Raw genomic sequence first — 19,734 nt, forward strand, 5'->3', positions numbered from 1 at the left:
CAGTAATTCTCATTCTCCCCTCACCACAGGCCCGTCAACCACTGATCTACCTTCTTCTCTATGAATTTGCCTATTTTGGACATTAATATAAGTAAAATCACATAATACATGGCCTTTTGTGTTTGGAACTTTTCTGTTAACACACAGTTTTTAGCATTTATTCATGTTGTAACATAAGCCAATATTTCAGTCCTTTTGATCACTGAGTAACATTTTATTGTATGGATATATATCTTAAAAATCAGTCAGTCAGTTGATAAACATTGAGTGTGTTTCTACTTTTTTGGCTGTTATGAATAATACTGCTATGAATATTCATGTACAAATATTTTGTAGATACATGTTTTCATTTCTCTTGAGCAAATACCTAAGAGTGGAATTTTTCATTTTATTTAAACTTTTTGTTTAAAGTATTGAGACACTACCAAATTGTCCTCCAAATTGTCCGCAGCATTTTATATTTCTACCAGCAATGTATAAAGGTTCTAACTTGTTGATATTCTCACCAACACTCATTACTGTCTCTTTTTTTAATTATACCAATTCTAGTAGGTATAAATGGGTATCTTACCGTGGCTTTGATTTGCATTTCCCTAATGATGAATGATGTTGAGCATCTTTTCATGTACTTGTTGGTCATTTGTATGTCTTCTTTAGAGAAATATATATTAAACAATTCAACCATTTATTTGTCTCTGTATTGATGTGTTGTAAGAGATCTTTACATACTTTGGATACTGCATTATCTTGGCACCCAAATGATGTGCTGTTGAGTTTGGTTTGCTAGTTCTTTGTTGAGAATTTTGCATATATATTGTTTAGGCCTGTTGGCTGACAGTTTCCTTTTCTTGCAGTGTTCTTGTCTAGTATCTTGTTTGGTATCAAGGTAATGCCAGCCTTGTAAATGAGTTTGGGAGTGTTCCCTCATCTTAAATTCTTTAGAAGAACTTGAGGATTTATTGTTAATCCTTGTCTAAATGTTTGGTAGAATTCACCCGTGAAGACAACTCTTCCTGGGCTTTGCTGTATTTGATTACTGATTTGATATTTTCCCCATCACTGGTCTGTTCAGACTGTCTATTTCTTCCAGGAAATAAATCAAGTCTTCGTAGGTTATTTGTTTCTAGGAAAGTATCCATTTCTTCCAAGTTATCCAAGTTGTTAGCATAATCTTTCACAGTAATCTCATGATCCTTTGTGGTATTAGTAGTGATGTCTCCTCTTCCATTTATAATTTCATTTATTTGAGTCCTTTTTTATTGTGAGTCTACCTAAAAGTTTGCCAATTTTGTTTATCTTTCAAAGAACCAGCTCTTATTTTGGTAATCATTCCTATTGTTTTCCCATTCTGTTTCATGTACTTCTGCTCTAGCCCTAATTATTCCCTCCCCCACTAACTTTGGGCTAAATCTGTTCTTATTCTAGTTCCTTGACATATTCAGTTAGGCTGTTTATTTGAGATACTTTTTTCTTTTCTTTTTAAAAAAGATTGTATTTACTTATATTTAGAGGGGAAGGAGAAGGGGAGAGAAACATCAATGTATGGTTGCCTCTAGTGCATCCTCTGCTGGGAACTGGCCTGCAGGGAACTGGCCTGCAACCCAGGCATGTGCCCTGACTGGGAATTGAACCATGATCCTCTGGTTCACAGGCCTGCGCTCAATCCACTGAGCTACACCAGCCAGGGAGATACTTTTTTCTTAATGCATGCATTTCTATTAACACACAACTTTCCTCTTAGAACTATTTTTGCTATATCTAAGAAGTTTGGGTATGTTGTTTCCTCTTTTCTGTAGCCACTAGTGGGGCTCTGTTATCACCTCCATTCTGGCAAGGTCATGGCCTGCATTCCCTGTCAGGGCAATGCCAATGGTTGGGCTGCATAGCTGGGCAGGTCTATGGTCTGGGCTCTGCAACTGCCCTTGGTCTGGTGGAATCGCAGGCTGTGTTCTCCAAATGAATGATTCCACTGCCTAGACTCCATGTTTAGGCATGGCCACAGTCTGGGCTTCACAGTATAACAGGGCTATGCTCTGCAGTCAAGCCAGGACATGGGCTATACCTCAAAGTTGTGAGGTTGCAGGCTTCACAATCAGGTAGTCTGCTAACTGTGCTCCAATGCTGAGTGATATTGCTGCTCAGGGCCCTAGTTGGGCAAGAGCTCCACTGTATCCTGCAGTTGGGGTGGTGGGGGATGTAATGGAGACTACGCTCTGAGGTTATTCAGGGTCACTGTCCAGGCTCCCTGGTCGGTTGGATCTGCAGACTCTAACCTATGATAGGGCAGGGTCCCTGGCTGGTCTTCCTGCCTGGGAAGGCTATGTTTGGCAATCAGGCAAGGCTTCCCTGCTGGGTGGTATCACAGGCTGTGCTCCAAGGCTATCCAGGGCCACTGTTTGGGTTCCCAGTAATGTGAGGCCAGAGACTATGCTCACCACCACCTGGGCAGGGATGCTGCCTTAGTTCTCTGCCTGAGCAGAGCTATAAGATGGGTTCCACAGCTGCCCAGGTTCTTCGTATGTAGGACTAGAGGCTTTGCTCAGTAGTTAGATGGAGTTGCAATTTGCTTCCTTGCTGGGGTGGGGTCATAGAATGGTCTCCACAGCCAGTGTAGCCTATTGGCTGGGGACTCAAATCAGGCAGAATGGCCAACCAAGTGCCCTGGCCATACAGGTCATGGAGTTGGCTCTGTAGATGGGCAGAGCCCCTGGTTTGGATCTTTGCCCAGATACTGCTGCAAGCAGGAATGTGGCACATCAAGATCTGAGCACTGGGCCCTGGCTCATGTAGCTCAGTGGATTGAGCATGGGCCTGTGAAGTAGAGGGTCGCTTCCAGTTCAATTCCCAATCAAGGCACATGCCTGGGTTGCAGGCCAGGTCCCCAGTAGGAGACACATGAGAGGCAACCACACACTGGTGTTTCTCTCCCATTCTTCCTCCTTCCCTTCCCCTCTCTCTAAAAATAAATAAATAAATAAACTATAAAAAAAAGATCAGAGCACTGGTTGCTGTAAGCCCCATCCCCCTTCTCCATCTCTATCTGACCCCCAGTGGTCAAGCCCTGCAGATTCCCCAGTGATCCCCATGAGGTGAGTCTTGAATGGGCCTCCTGGGAGGTGCCCCACAATGCTGGGGGAGCCAGGTGTCCCCTTATGCTCTTTTCCCACTGGAGGAAGCAAAGGCCCAAGGGGACCCTCTCTGTGTGGGTGCTGTTCTTCTCACCCCTCTTACTCCTTTGAATATGGTCCCTCCTGGTCTCTGTGGTCCAGGGGTTGTTTCTGCCTCACCCCCAGGTTCTGGGATTTTCACAGTGTTGTCTTGTATATGACTAGTTGCCACCATAGTTGATCTTCTTGTGAGGGGGACTGAGATCAGGAACAACCTATGTTGCCATCCTAATGAGGTCACCTCCAGGCATTCCTGGACTGTGTCCAAGAGGGACTGGAGCTGGTTCACAGGCCATTTCAGGGTCTACAGGTGGGACTCACTCCTCCCAGGTCCCTTGGCATGTGGTGCTGCTGACAGGACCAAAGCCGAAGGGGGGTGTACCTGAGTCCTCAGGGGTACAGACCACAGTCAGCAAGTCAACAAGCTGGGTGTGAGCCCTGCTTTTTCAAAATGAGTTTCCTCAGCCTTGAACTGCATCTGATTTCATAGACTTCTTGGTTCTCAAAGCTCCCACAAAGATGTTCCTTCAGAGAGGGATGCCAAGTTATTATTGTTGAGGAGGGTGATGAGTGGGAAATGTGTCATTCAGCCATCTCACCAATGTATCTCACTTTACCTTCTTACTTGCCTTTTCCATCACTTCCACTTCCTTTAGTATAAGTGGTTCTTATTGGTTTATTCTTCATATCACTTGTGCCTTCAAGAGAAATCTAAATTTTGAGTGTGTACCGGGTCATCTTTCATTCCCTTGGCTAGTAATGTATCCCTGAAGACAGGGTGAATGCTTGTATTCCTCCAGATAAGATGGGGATAAAAGAGGGCAGGCTCCCTCTTTTGCTGTAATCTAGGCTCATCATTCCCAATGCCCTTCTAGCCTACCTCTTATCCAAGTACTTCTACCCCAGGCCCTGTGGTTATTCTTGGTCAGCCACCCTTGGTTAATTATCTATGGCTCTTGGTTCTTGATGGTTCAACTTCCTATTCTCTCCTGTGGCATCTTGACATTTGGTACAGGAAGCTAGCAGCCAGTACCAAATTGCCAATGTTTCAAAAATAACCAAAGAAAAAGTGAAGGAAAGATTGGGGCATAGCTATCCCATGACATCAGAATCGGAGGGGCTAGCACTTATGAGAGGGTTGAAACACATCCGTAAGCTTCCCCCTAGCCCCGAAGTCTCTTGTTGCTTGATGCAATGATAGAAGGTCCTGAAGCAGACAGTGGCATGAACAAGTGACACATTGGGGAAGTTAATTGGCCATTTTGGAGGATATACATCTCAAACCAGACTTAGGGCACAGAGAAGCTCCAAGATCAAGCAGCTGCCATGTGAACTAAGCTGCCCATTCTTACATGTTAAAATGCTCAAAATCTCAGAGGCTGATAGGAATTTAAAGCCAGCATGATCCCTGAGGGAAGGGTACCCCAAACCCATTTCAGGAGGAATCAACAGCCAAAGCGCACATCTGGAAACAAGGCTCTGCACGATGAATACTGGGCAGCAACCAGATGGCCTCGCTATTTCCTGTGGGAGGTTCAACACATGCAGGCCAGCCATGCAGAGACAGGGAACAAAACTCCACAGCCATTGCCAGGAGACAAAACAAGAGATTAATAATGGGATAATGACTGTTTATCTCTTTTCTTTTTATTATATTCCTCTGATCATAACTGTCTGTGAAGACAAATTGCGTTCATTCCGAATGGTAAACTGCATTTGGTATGGGGCACTCTGTTTTATATAATACAATGCATGAGTTCTAAAAGCGACTTGGTAAAGCAAGAAAACAAAAAACCTTAATTTAGTGAAACACAAAGCTTGCAACCTTATGACAGGTTCAAACACCAAAAGAAAACGGTGATTTTTTTAGTAAGTTATAATAACACACCAAAGGCACTGGTGTTAAGTCTTGAGCCTGCTGGATGGGAAATAAGTATGTAAACAGTTTATTGGAGGTTTACACTGCTAAATCCTAAATCAAACATGGCATGAATAGCACACTAAAAGCATGAAATTTAATTTCTCTTTCTCCCCTTTTACAGCCAAAGGAGCAAGAGGTCCCAAAAGAGTAAGAGCTAAAGGGCCAGTCATCTCTCCATCTGTGCTCCATAGAAACGTACAGTTTCTGGAGTCATCTTGCCATCATGAAGGAGAACCTTAAGATCAAGAGAGATATGTTTGTGATGGCATCAAAATCTTAATCAGTCTGAACAACCCCTGGACTTTTTTAGGTATCTCAGCTAATACTTCTGATCTGTGTTGACCTAGCTTGATAATTTCCATGCAAAAGAGTCCTGTCCAGTATATACTTGGTCACCTTTGATGATGCTTCAATACTAGACCTGCTGGGCAATGGAAAAGTGGGGACTCTATGATGGTTCCTTCCTGTTGCAATTTTCCAGAACTCGCTGGAAAGCTCTCAAAGTCTCTAATGCTCTAGAGCTGACCAAACACCATGGTATCCACAGTTTTTCCCTCTGCATGAACAGTCCTCTTATGCACAAGTTCAAATCCAACTACACTTTAAGACCTCCCCAGCCTAGTCCCAGACTACTGTAGCCACACCCACCTTCCATGTTCCTGTCTGCTCCCGGCACTCAGTCTGTACCATTATTTTTTTAAAGCTGAGTTATACATTCTATTCAGCTGTATTCTTTTATGTCTGTGTACGTGTTTTGTCATCCATCTTTAGAGTAAGTTTTAAGAGAATGGACCATGTTTTCGTCTATTTAGGATTCTCCTAAATAAAATCCCAAGCAAGTAAACACTTGCTAAATTTAGTTAAATGTCTACAGTAACTCAGGGGGGTAAATATAGAGTTGAGTATATAGAGCACGAGTTCAATTTTTTCTTGAGAACCTTAACTCAAGCTGATAGATAATAATCTTCCCCTTCCATCCTTTTTAAAAAAAACCCTCCCCCCAAAATTAAATCCATATAAAAACCACAAAAAAATGTTGTGTGTTTATTTCTAGGATGCAGCATTAAGAATATTTTTAGTTCATTCTTAAGTTAAAAGTTACATTTTCCTGAGTAAAGCAAAATAAAATTAAGGAGAAAAAAAATCTCAAATACAGGATGCAGTTTCCCAGGACAATGTTACTATATGACTTTTGTCCTAGTATAATGCTTAACGGTACCTTTTTTTCTCTCTTAAAACTGTCCTAGGACTTCCAGTTTCTTGTCTGGCGTGTATGGAGCTTGGAAGTCAACACTCTGTCCTCCTAACAGCATGTAAAAAGTGGAAGGAACTGAAAATCAACTCTTTCTATATCCATCAGGAGTGAGGCCACAGGGTAAACTAGTGTCTCAAAATTGAAGCCAGACCAGCAGATATGGAAAATCACAATTTAAAGGAGAAAAACCCTCTGTGGGAACCAAAGGGGCTGAGCAGAAAAATCTGACCTGTAACTGAAAATTGCAGGAGGTTCAGAGTGGACAGATTGCAGTGCTAAAAACTCCAGGCCATGGCCCTGTGATAGGTTGGCACCTACACTTATGTAAGTTTAATCTTCCCAGGTCTCACAGCAGAGATCTGAGAAAAGCTCCTAGTGTTTCCAGCAGGAGGAGGAGAAAAGAACCCTTTTGAAATCCAAAGAGATTCTCTGTTCTTAACAAGACCTGCCCTCAGGCGAAACTCTTACTAGAGCCTAACCAAGCTGGGGGAAGAGAAAGACTCAATAGTGTCCAAACATCAGTTCTTCCAACTTCATATATAGATCCAGCACAACCCAATTAAAATTCCAACAAATTATTCATGGGTATTGAAAAACTGATTATAAAATGTGTACAGTGAGGCAAAAGACCTGGAATAGATAACACAACATTGAAGGCGAGGAACGAAGTCAGAGCCCTGACATTCCCGACTACAAGACTTCCTATAAAACGATAACAATCACGACAGTGCAGTACTGGTAAAAAGTAAGCAAACAGATCAATGCAACAGAGTAGGAAAGTATGCCCACACGAATAGTCAACCGATCTTTGACAAGGGATCAAGGGCAATATAATGGAGAAATAATAGTCCTTTCAACAAATTCTGCTGGAACAGTTTGACATCAACATGCAAAAAAATGAATCTAAACAGATCTTATACCCTTTTGCTAAAACTAAATCAAAATGGATCACAACCCTAAATGTGAAACTATGAAACTCTTAGAAGGTAACAGAAGAAAATCTATATAACCTTGGGTTTCACAATGACTTTTCAGATATAACACCAAAGGTAAGGTATATAAAAGAAATAATGGATAAACTGTACTTCATTAAACTTAAACTTTTCTTCTGCTAAAGACACTGTCAATAGAATGAAAGGGCAAGCCACAGTCTGGGAAAAATATTTGCAAAAGATATACCTGATAAAGAACTGTTATCCAAAAGACCAAAAAAATTCTTTTTTTTGTGTGTGTATCTTCTTCCTGTTTAATTCTTTTTTTTTTAATTTTATTTAGTTATTTTTCAAGTACAGTTTTTTGTCTATTTTTCCCATCCCAGCCTCCCCTGCCCCTTGCTCCCCACCTCCCTCCCATTTCCTCCCCCCCCTTAGTTCTCGTCCCTGTGTCCTTCCTATTTGTTCCTCCAAATCCCTCCCCCTTTTTCCCCTTAACTTCCCTTCCTTCTCCCCTCTGGTCACTATCCCCTTGTTCTCTATTTCAGTGTCTTTGTTTTTTGGGTTTTTTTTTTCTGCTTACTTGTTTGTTTTGTTGTCCACTTTCACCACTTCTATTCAATATAGTATTGGAAGTTTTAGCCACAGCGATCAGGCAAGAAAAGGAAATAAAAGGCATCCAAATAGGAAAGGAGGAAACAAAACTGTCACTGTTTGCAGATGACATGATAGTGTACATGGAAAATCCTATAGACTCTACCCAAAAACTCCTCAAACTAATTGATGAGTTTGGCAAAACAGCTGGTTATAAAGTCAATATCCAGAAATCAAAGGCATTTTTGTATACCAACAGTGAATCAGCAGAAGCAGAAATAAAGAGAAAAATCCCATTTGATATAGCAAAAAGAAAAATAAAATATCTGGGAATAAACCTAACCAAGGAGGTAAAAAAATTCTTAAAACTCTACAGTAAGAGCCCTGGCTGGTGTAGCTCAGTGGATTGCGCTCGGGCCTGTGAACCAGACAATTGCGGTTCAATTCCCAGTCAGGGCACATGCCTGGGTTGCAGACCGGTTCCCTGCAGGCCAGTTCCCAGCAGGGGATGCACAAAGGGCAACCATACATTGATGTTTCTCTCCCTTTCTCCTTCCCTTCCCCTCTAAAGATAAATAAATAAATTTAAAAAAAAAGAAATGTAATTTAAAAAAACCCTCTACAATAAGAAAATAAATAACCCAATTTAAAAATGGGCAAAAAATCTAGATAGATACCTTATCAAAGAAGATATATGAGAAAGAAAATAAGCATATGAAAAAATACTCCACATCATGTATTCTCAAGGAATTGCAGATTAAAACAATGAGCTACCACTATACATCTACTGGAATGGTAAAATCCAAAACACTGACAATCAAAATTCTGGCAAAGATATGAAGCAATAGGAGCTCTCATGCATTGCTGGTGGGAATGGAGAACAGTATAGCCATTTGGGAAGACAGTTTGGCAGCTTCTTACAAAACAATATATACTCTTACCATACAATCCAGCAATCATGTACCTAAATGAGTTGAAAACTTATGTCCACACACACAAACAAAAAAAACTGCACACAGATATTTATGGCAACTTTATTTATAATGACCAAACTTTGAAGCAACCAAGATGTCCTCCAGTAGGTGAATGGATAAACTGTCATACATCTAGACCATGGGATATTATTCAGAACTAAAAAGAAAAGAGCTATCAAGCCATGAGACATCATGGAGGAAACTTAAATGCATATTAATAAGGGAAAGAAACCCATTTGAAAAGGCTACATACTGTATGATTACAATGATATGAAATTCTGGCAAAGGAAATTGTGTAAACGATAAAGAGAACAGTGAGCACCAAAGTTTTGGGGGGAAGAGGAATAGGTGGAGCACAGAGGATTTTAGTGTAGTGAAACTATTCCACATGACATGTTTGCAAACCCACAGAAAGTATACCATCGAGAGTAAACCCTATGTGCCCAATGGACTTTGCATAATAATTATATCTCAGTGCATGTTGACCAACTATAACCAATGCATCACGTTGGTGGGGGATGTAGAGAGTATACATTTGCCAAAACGGCTCTAATAGTACACTTCAAATGGATGTATTATATTGCATATAAATTATACCTCAATAAATGTATAATTTTTAAGAACCCAGTTTGAATGATATATTACGTGGTCATAGATTGGTGTACCAGGGAAGGTGGTGGGAGCAGATGGATAAGAGATAGGTGTGAAGAGGTGCATGGGGACTTTAGACACAGTGATAAAACCAACTTGACCTGTTTTGTATTACCCCAGTAAACTAGCAATTCTAATCAATGTCATTAACAGTCTATTCCTTCCCAGTTGCATGAACTCCTTCCACCATACCTTCACGTTGGTACATCAACTGATACACAGTGCCCGTCAGACGTAAGGCTTGCTTGGGTGTGGTCAGTAGGGTATGTGAATGTCTCACGTGAGATGGACATTCACCTAAAATGTCGCATGGTGTGCTTGGGTACGATATTGTCATGTTACAGAATTACATGCTTATGATTTTGTAATTAAAATGGATGTTGTTTGTGGCAGACCCTGTATGGGACCCACTTCCCAGAGATGAAACTCATACCAGTTTGTTTATATATATTCTTCTAGAAGTTTTTCTATGCACCCATGAATCATCATATTAGCCAACTGTCTGAATATTAAAATTAAAATACATTAAAACTGAGGACAAAGCTCAAACAGTCCCATCACAGTACAAATATGAGGGAATCCAAGAATAAATCCAAAACTGTATGCCAAACTTGTAAGCTGTTATTCTTTTCTTACAACTTTAACAGCAGAATTATGGACAACTTGTATTAGGGTTCAGGAACAATGTTCTCAGCACTGGCTTATTCCTGAGGCCACTTACGTTCCTGCCAACTGAGCAGATGCTCGTTCACAATGGATGTCTGGGGAAGAGTATATTATTTGGAGATACTTTTGTAATGGATAACAGAGTTATTTATTTATCTATTAGGTCATCAGTATTTATTTTTACCTATCAAATCTCTCAAGGACTAATCTAAGTGCATCGACATTTCCCCTACACTGTATTCTTATCAACTCTTCCTTATTTCCTATAGTTTTTGCTTTATATATTTTTATACCATGCCAGTTATTTTATAAGGTTTATTTATGACAGTTGTATCTTCATCATGGACTATACTCGTCATTCGTTTACCATTATTACGTGACCTTTGACTGCAGTTTGGGCCACCTCTGGGTCACAAGCTCCATCAGAGAAGGCCCCCTGCCTTGGGTCACTGTTGTGTCCCCAGCCTCTACTGGTGCCTGGTCAATAGCTAATGCAATATATTGGTTAAAAAATGTGGAAGGAAGAGAAGGAGGCAACAAAAGCATGCACAATGTTCCACTTAGTAAATTTTATTGATCACAACATTATCTGATGTGACATTGTGATCTCTGCTTTCTCTTGGATAGCAAATCATTAAGGTCAACTATCAAATTTCTTTATTTTAGATGTATCTCTGGTATAAAACATTTGGCTGTGTTCAGCCTTTTGAGCCAAATGTAACTTTTTTTTAAGAGAAGCATTAAAACTCTATTTTATGTTATATATGTTTGGGCTTACCTGTGTCATCTTTATTTTACATTATTATCTTTTACTTTTCCCTACTGTTTTTTTGTTTGTTTAACTTTTTTGGTTTGTCATCTTTCTTTTATTTTTATTTCCCCTTCAGTAATCATTGATTTGAAATAATATATACCAGATTTTTACTTAGAGAAAACTAATTAAAATTATTTATAAATAAAATATTTTAAGTTAAATTTCTAAATTCATCAGCTGTAGAAATAAAACAATGGTATTTATGACCCCCACCTATGAAAGATAAAAAAATTAGTTTGCTTACATTTAATTCCTCTTCTTTAATTTTTTGCTTGCATTTTATAGGGGCAAGGGAAATCCAATCTATTACGATAAAAAAATTTTAAACATGTTTTATACTATACGTTTTTTTCTCAAGAATTACACTTCTCTTGCTTTTTGACTACAATACCACAGCTATTTATATTTTATTTCTAACTTTAAAGAACTGTAGAATTCTTTAAGTTTATGGAATTAATGTGCCTTATAAGTCCATATACATTCTTGGGTTCTTTATTTTCATTCTTTCTTTTGCCATCTAGAGCAACAAGATCAGCACTGTCCAGTAGAAACAGAATACGAAACACATACATAATTTGAAAAGTTTTAGTGGCCACATTAGCAAAGAAATAGATGAAATTAAGTAATACATTTTACTTAACCCAATATATGCAAAATATTATAATATCAATGTATAACCAATTAAAAAATTTAGACATGTTGCATTCTTCTTTCTTACTAAGTCTTAAAAGCTGCTGTGTATTTTACCCCTATAGCACATCTCAACTCAGACTCCTCACATTTTAGTTGCTCAATAGCCACAGGTGGTAAGTGGCTGCCACATTGCACAGCAAAACTATAGATCAGTGTACACACAGAAAGCGACAATGTTCTTTAGGTCCTCAGCCCAAGGTCTGCCACCCTACAGCTCAGTCTAAGGAGGTCGATGTCTCAGCACATCTCTAGTCCATGAAATATATAACAGTTAGAAAGCCCTGGGCTGGATGACTTTTAGGAAGTGGCGGATTAAGATAGCATTTCTCAAGCTTTAATGTGCACAAAAATTACCTGGGCATCTTGTTAAAATGCAGGCTCTGATACATTGCTCTGCAATGGGCCCTGAGTTTCTGCACTTTGACAAGCTCCCAGAAGATGTTGGTCCTCTGAAAATACTCAGGTGGCAATAGATGAGGCTATTTTTACTGTGCTCTGGCATAACTCAGAATGTCTTTCTGCTACTTTCCAACTTGACATCTAGAGCTATCTGAATCAATGCTGCCTAACAGAAATATAACACAAGCCAAACAGAATGTGGCTATAGAATTCTTGGGTCTTGTTCCTTTCATTTTCTTTTTAATTCCTTAAAAGATATTATTTATTTATTTTTATAGAGAAGGGAAAGGAGAGAGAGGGGGAGAGAAACATCAGTGTGTGGTTGCCTCTCATGTGTCCCAAACCATGAGGACCTGGTCCCCACCCAGGCACGTGTCCTGACTGGGAATCAAACTGGCGACCCTTTGGTTCACAGGCCAGCGCTCAATCCACTGAGCCACACCAACTGGGGCTCTTTCCTTTCATTTTCCCTCTAAGTTCTTTATCACTGACATAATGTGCATGGCCAGCCTAATTAATTTTTTATTCTTCTGCCTCAATAGTTCATCTTTCATTCTTAAATAACACTGTGTTACTCTTCATTTATTTTTGGTTTGGGGTTTGTTTCTAAAACATGATGAGACCTTTGATCTGCCAATTCTGATGTTCTCTTACTTGGGGAAGGTTTTCATTTATTTCTACATTTCTTCCACTAAAATATTTCTTTTTCATATTCTAATCCTTCTCAAACTGAGAAATGTCTTATAAGTGACATATTCATTCATTATCATTTATTATGATAATAAATAATATTTATTATCATGCCTTTTTATTCCTGAAGAGATAGTTTTAAATCAATGGTGTGATCCTGAAATTAATAATAATTTGAGGTCAAAGAAGTACCATGTTATTCATTCCTTATGTTCTTCTCTTTTCCCAGAGAGTCCACCTAGTCCTACGCCCTTTCTGTGTTCCATCACTGTTATTGTTCCTAATCACTTTTTAAAATTTATTTATTTTTAGAGGGGGAGGGAAGGAGAGAGAAATATCAATGTATGGTTGCCTCTTGTGGGTCCCCTGCTGTGAACTGGCCTGCAACCCAGGCATGTGCCCTGACTGGGAATTGAACCGCAATCCTTTGGTTCTCAGGCCCGCACTCAGTGGTGTCCACTGAGCGACACCATCCAGGGCTTCCTAATCATTTTTTGTCTCATTGTCCTTGTTTTCTGCATTCTAGGAACCTTTCCCAAAGCTGTCCTCTAAGTCAAAACTCAATTTTCTATAAGATTGACTTGTATCCAGCTGCTTTTAATTGAGATTTTCATTGTGTAAAGGCTTTATTTTCCTTTTGTGTTTTCACTGGCTTTGCCTTTCATTATCCCTTGCATTTCTCTGAGCCTTGCTTTATAAAACCTATGTTTCCTAATGCTTTAGAATTTAGTGTAATTTTTTTCTGTTTCCTGGAGTAATTCTTAATCTCCAGTATACAACAAATGTTTCCCTGTTTATTGAAAGTTTTTTTGCATAAGAGCTACACTGGTGCTTTGGGTTTTCTGTGCAGCTGTTGAACAAGCATTTGGGGCAGTGGGGAGAATAAAGTTCAGGCACAGCAATGCAGCAGAAGTTGATTCTACACATTTCACATTTATCATTCTTAGCTATTTTGTACTGTATTGGTACTGAGAATGACATTTTTTTCCATTATACTTTAAGCTGCTTGTTACTACTTTATAGAAAAGCTATTGGTTTTTTTCTGAATTTATTTTGCAGTCAGCTGTTTCAACTCAATTTTCAATTGTTTCTCTTAGCTATGGTCTATCTAAAACAGCAAGCACTTCCATAATTCTTATGATATGCCTATCACTATTCTTTGTTCTTTATCTTTAAAAAAGTCTCTATGAGGTGAGTACTACTAGCCCATGACATAGAAGAAAAAAGCAATGTTGAGTATCTTCCCCAAGTTCACACAACCTAGTAAGCAATAATATGCTGATGTGAACCCAGGCTCTGAAATCATTATACAGTTTGCAAAATTTTATTATCTCCCTCTTTCCAAATTATGTTTCCTACATTATTGCAATGGTTAAGATAAAGTATGCGAAGTTATCTTTATCCTTCCATTTCTTCTTCAACCTTCCTCTGATCCATTAAGGCCATCAGCTGGGTGTCAGGAAAACTAAGATCTAGGGTAGCTCAGTACTAACTGGGCATGTACTCTTGGGCAAGAGTTCAATAATTCTGAGCCTCAACTTTCTTATCAATGAAGTGGCAATAAACAAATCTTTTTTTTTTACCTCTCAGAATTACTGTCAGATTTAGATATAACCATGCATACAAAGTGCTTCAAGACCTAAATAGAGACACAGTTATTACTACAATTTCACAGCCAGGTACCTATTTATCTCAGGAGTCTATCTGCTTGACTTGAACATCCTCAAGCCATCCAGTTGCCCAGAAACTTGTGATTGCCACATTTTCTATTACCCAATGCATACACACATACATACCAGTACCCACCACAATCATTGTCACCTACCATTTTCCAAAGAACCATTCTTTTTTTTTAATTTTTTTATTTTTTTTTAATTTATTTTTTTAAATTGATTATGCTGTTACAGTTGTTCTATTCCCCCTTTCATTCCCCTCCACCCTGCCCCCCCATCCCCACCATTACCCCCCTTTAGTTTATGTCCATGTGTCTCAAGTCCTTTAGGTTCTATATTTCCCATGCTATTCTTGCCCCCCCCCATCTCTTTTCTATCTACTGTCTATGCTACTTATTTTCTGTACCTTCTCCCCCCATCTCCTCCTCCCACTCCCCTGTTGCTAACCCTCCTTGAGATTTTCATTTCTATATTTCCACTCCTGATCTAGCTGTTCTTTTAGTTTGCTTTCGTTTTAGGTGTGGTTGTTAATAACTGTGAGCTTGTTGTTCTTTCACTGTTCATGTTTCTTTAACTTCTTTTTCTTAGATAAGTCCCTTTAACATTTCATAGAATAAGGGCTTGGTGATGATGAACTCCTTGAATTTGGTCTTATCTGAGAAGCACCTTATCTGTCCTTCCATTCTAAATGAAAGTTTTGCTGGATAGAGCAATCTTGGTTGTAGGTCTTTAGATTTCATGACTTGGAATATTTCTTTCCAGCCCCTTCTTGCCTGTAAGGTCTCTTTTGAGAAATCTGCTGACAGTCTGATGGGGACTCCTTTGTAGGTGATTGTCCCCTTAGCTCTTGCTGCTTCTAGGATTCTCTCCTTCATTTTAATTTTGGCTAATGTAATTATGATATGCCTTGGTGTGTTTCTTCTTGAGTCCAACTTTTTTGGTACTCTCTGGGCTTCTTGGATTTCTTGGAAGTCTATTTCCTTTGCCAGATTGGGGAAATTCTCCTTTATTATTTGTTCAAATAAGTTTTCCATTGGTGACTGTTCCTTTCCCCCTTCTGGTACCCCTATAATTCGGATGTTGGAGCGTTTAAAGATGTCCTGGAGGTTCCTTAGACTCTCCTCATTTCTTCGAATTCTTGCTCCTTGACTCTTTTCTGTTTGGCCATTATTTGCTTTCTTCTGGTCCACTCCATTGATTTGAGTCCCAGTTTCCTTTTCCAAAGAACCATTCTTGTTCTGCATCCATGTTGCAGAGACTTCCCACTATTCCCTAGTCACTTATCTATTACCCAATATTCCCTCTTTTTTTCAAATTAATAGAATGTTTATATTGATGGCTGGGGCAATGTGCTCAGCTATGAAAACATATTTTCAAACCTTCTTTGTAGCTAAAGTTGGCTCATGAAATATACTCAGAAGGTGTATGACCCAGCAAAAAAAAGTAAGTCTTTTTATGTCTGATGAAGTAACTGAGGCTCAGAGAGGCAGTACAGCTTACCCAAGAGCTTGCAGGCTCTTTACTGCAAAATTGATGTTCTTTCCACTGTCCTACTGCCTTATAAAGCTCTCATCCCATTATTCTGCTCTCTTTGTGTGTCTTATAGTTTCTCAAGGTAATTATTAGTTAACCATGCTAAGGGAGAAGTCTCAATGTGTCACCTGGGCCCATCAAATAATGTGGAATTTTACAGTAGCCTCTCAGAGACCAAGTATTGAATGACAGTAGCTACCAAAAAGTGGCTTGAAGGATCAGAATTGAAACAGGTCAGAGGAATCTAAGGAGGTAGCACCACAGGGTACTGAGGATTAACAGACATGACAAAAATGCAGGCAAATGCCAATGCCCCATCAGCTAACACTTCCTTATAAGGTAGGCATGCATTTCATCATATCTTAGGTCTCAGCTTTGGCCAGTGCCCACCTCCTCCTATTCTGTACCTGCTTGGAGAGGAACTGGATCTGAGATCTTACAAGATTGACAGGGGCATCCTCAAAGCAAACTGCAAGCCAAGAAAGGGTCACGTCTCCAGTGAATTCCCATCCTCCACTGTCAGAGCAAGTGAGTTCTGGGTAAATGTTACAGAGTTAAAAATCATTCCATTTGGAAAGTGATTTGAACTTGAAGGAGGCATAACACAACACAAAATAACCATAAAAAACAAGACATATTTGTAAACGTTATACTTCGCTATAGAAGAACGCTGAGTATATGTGTTTTCATTGCTCATGAACAAGATCTCTGTGCAGCCCTAAATCAGGATGGGGACTATTTACAGTGGCAAATTTTATTTTCAAAGGCGTATGACATTCCTGGCAATTTTACCAACATTTCCAAAGTTGTTTTGAAACAGAAGCTAGCCTTCAAAATCTGTGAACAAAACCTTTTAGATGTTTTAACTTAACACATGCATACGTAATTAAATAGATGATCACTTTATTAAGTATTTTCTCTCCTTTCACATGTTAATAAAGATTCACCACTGTGACCATACAGCAGATGGGGAATTCGGGAAGAAACTTAAATGATGCTAGCAGGTGTCACATCAAAATCAGGCATCCTGCCTCCACTCACTGAAGACAGGAGAAAACTGAGAAATATCTGCAAAGATTTGCTCCAGAGTTTCCGAATGAGTCAACAGTGGCTTGAGATTTAATATTTAAGATAAGCTACCCAAGGAGAATAACCCAAAAAAACACAACCGGCAGAAACCATTCATAGAACCTTCATCATCGAATATTTCATGAGTAAGTTCCTCCCAGCAGTAAAGAGCCTGCCTCAGCTGCAGGGATTGTTCAGAACCTTGGAGAACAGGGAACAGACAGCATAATTTGGGTCTGTAGCAACTGATTTCTTCTCAGAGTTTGTATGAGGTTCAACTCTGGCAGTGAACTCTTCAGGGAAGGTGACAAATTGTCTCTGTCACTATGATTAATAAGAAATCTCAAGATCCCTTTTATTATACTTGTAAAATGCATCATGTAAACGTCAATACCAGGATAAGAAATATTTATCTTGCCAACGTGAATTTTTCTTAAGGAATTTTGTTCAGAGCTCACAAAGTAAATACATCTCTTCCAAAATATCAAATCTGACATTTTGAGTTAACTGTACCAAATTACAAAATTCTAATTAAAGAAGAAAATATGCCACTAGTTTTGAGATTTAAGAGTACATAACGCCCTCCTTCACTTTGAAATAACCTTACTTGGAACCTTCCACACAGTAGAAACTCAGATATGCTTGCTGAAGCCATGAGTGCTGTTTTTGAGGACATTTCAAAATCACAGTTCATAGTTAGAAACAGAATAGCAATTCCCACAAGCCATGAGCGTCTCTAAGCTTTTATTATCTCTGAACAGACCCCAATGTCTAATGACTTTCGCTCACTGTCTGTGCACCCACTGCTGTTTGAGGTTTCCTGCATGGGCTGAGGGAAGGGCCCAAGTGTTAGCCTAAATAGCCTCTGATTAAGTCAGCAGTTACCAAACTTTAGCTGCAGGAGAATCTTCCGGAGTGCTCGTTAAAACACATTCCTGGGCTCCATACCCAGAGATTCTGTTTCAGCGTGTCTAGGATGGGGCATAGGAATCTGCCTGTCTCACAAGGTCCCAGAGGATAGAGATGGTTCTAGTCCTTGGATCACACTTTGAATAGCTCTGCTCTACGGTACTGTCCAACTGAAGTCTATCCTTTAAAAACCTAGTCTCACAACTGGCAAAACTCTCTACAGTCTGGGATTTTACGCAGGTGCAAAATCACAGAAAGGGATACGACAGAGACACACCTGCATACCTGTCCTCAGCGCCCTTCTCCGCTCACCTGAGGGCCCCAGCCCCACCCCTCCCGGCACTCACCGAACTCTCCCCAGTGTCCGGGGATACTCAGAACCCCAGAGGCGGCCCCCAGCTCTCCAGAGGGCTGCACCACTGGAGTGGGCGCTGTAACCTCTCCACGCCCAGGGTGCAGCTGGCAGCAGCGAGCGCGCGGGAAGCCAGAGTCTGCGCTGCGCAGCGGCAGGTGAGTACTGAGCACAGGCTGCCTTTGCAGGGCAGCTGTTTTAAGCCGGCGCTGACCCTTGACCTTGCCCTGGCTCTCCCCTGAGGGCTGGGGCTTTTTAACCCTTTGCGGGTTTTCCAGTGAGTGTCCAGAGACGCTCCAGCTGCCTTGTTGGCTTTGTCCACCGCGGCTTGCAGCGGTTTGGGGGGAGGCGCAGGCTGCCAAAACAACTTGATAGAGCAGAATTCTTCAGAAACCGGAGGCAGCCTTTATCTGCCAGACACTGAGCTGAGGTCACTGCTGCTGCCCGGGCTGAGGCCTCGCTATTTACTCGGCGATTTCCTGAGAGCCAGCCTGCAGAGAACCAGAGAAAATTCCCACAGGGGCAAGATCGGGGAAAGCGGGAAAGCGGGGTTGGAGGGAGAGAGAGCACCCCTGCTCAGAGCAGCAGTAGTTCTCTGGGCAGCTTCCAAGATGGACAGGGTTGGGAGATGGAGCAGGCAACAGAAATAAACGTATGATTTAGCAGAGATCGCATTGAAACACTTGGAAAGCATTGTCTATTCTTAGATGAATGGCTTGGTTTTTGTTTGCTTGTTGGCTTATTTGTTGGCTTGTTTCTCATGAGCATGTCTCACAGTCAAGGTTTGGAGTAAAAATTATCCCGGCTTGTGCCATTGAAATCAGTTTGTCGGCTTCATCAGACTGGCCATGAAGACACCAGCTACAGTTACTTACACTGATGAAAGTTTCTTAAAAGGCTGAGAAGAAATGTGATAGGGCTCCCCTTGCTCAGCAAGGAAGCACCAAGCCTCTTGATTCAGGGGCTGCTCCCAAAGTTAATTACAAAGTTTCCAAGTTTCTCTCAGAAGGAATAGGGTTGGAAGGATGCAGAGAAGTTGCATGAGGACGGTCAGGACTTCTGCCTTTCATTATTATTTTTCACAAGGAGCACACAAATGTGTAAAAAAAATCTTTCTTTTGTGTCTTTTTTAATTAATAAGGGGGAAATGGTTTTCCTCGGAAGACAGTATTGGCTCTAAGCTGAAGTGTCCTGGACTTCTGGAATCCACTATTCTATGTGCTGCATAGAATAGAACACAGTTATGTTCAGTTCCAGGAGGTGGTCTCGGCCTGAAGCAGGGGAGTCAGGGCCCTGAAACCTGGCTTCCCTCTCACAAGGTTTCTCTTTTGTGTGGGGAGGTGAGTATTCACTGCCCCTGGCAGCACCCTCCAGGCTGGTTCTGACTGTCAAACATGACCCCCCTCAACAGTCCCCAAAGAGATGGAATAAGAAACATAAATA

The 19,734-nt window shown here is 40.4% G+C and overlaps 1 protein-coding gene across 1 annotated transcript in view; it reads right to left on the reverse strand.

Annotated features, from left to right (window-relative positions):
* COL6A5 (collagen type VI alpha 5 chain) overlaps window positions 1–18,649 on the reverse strand; it is a 117,033-nt gene extending 98,384 nt beyond the window's left edge. The window contains exon 1 of the mRNA XM_037143925.2: window positions 18,287–18,649. The gene's annotated coding sequence lies outside the window, so the exon portion shown is untranslated. The remainder of the gene's footprint in view (window positions 1–18,286) is intronic.
* Window positions 18,650–19,734: the final 1,085 nt, after the last annotated feature.

This window comes from Artibeus jamaicensis, unplaced genomic scaffold (assembly GCF_021234435.1).
Source record: "Artibeus jamaicensis isolate MK-2021 breed Jamaican fruit bat unplaced genomic scaffold, CSHL_Jam_final contig_519, whole genome shotgun sequence".
Taxonomy (NCBI): domain Eukaryota; kingdom Metazoa; phylum Chordata; class Mammalia; order Chiroptera; family Phyllostomidae; genus Artibeus; species Artibeus jamaicensis.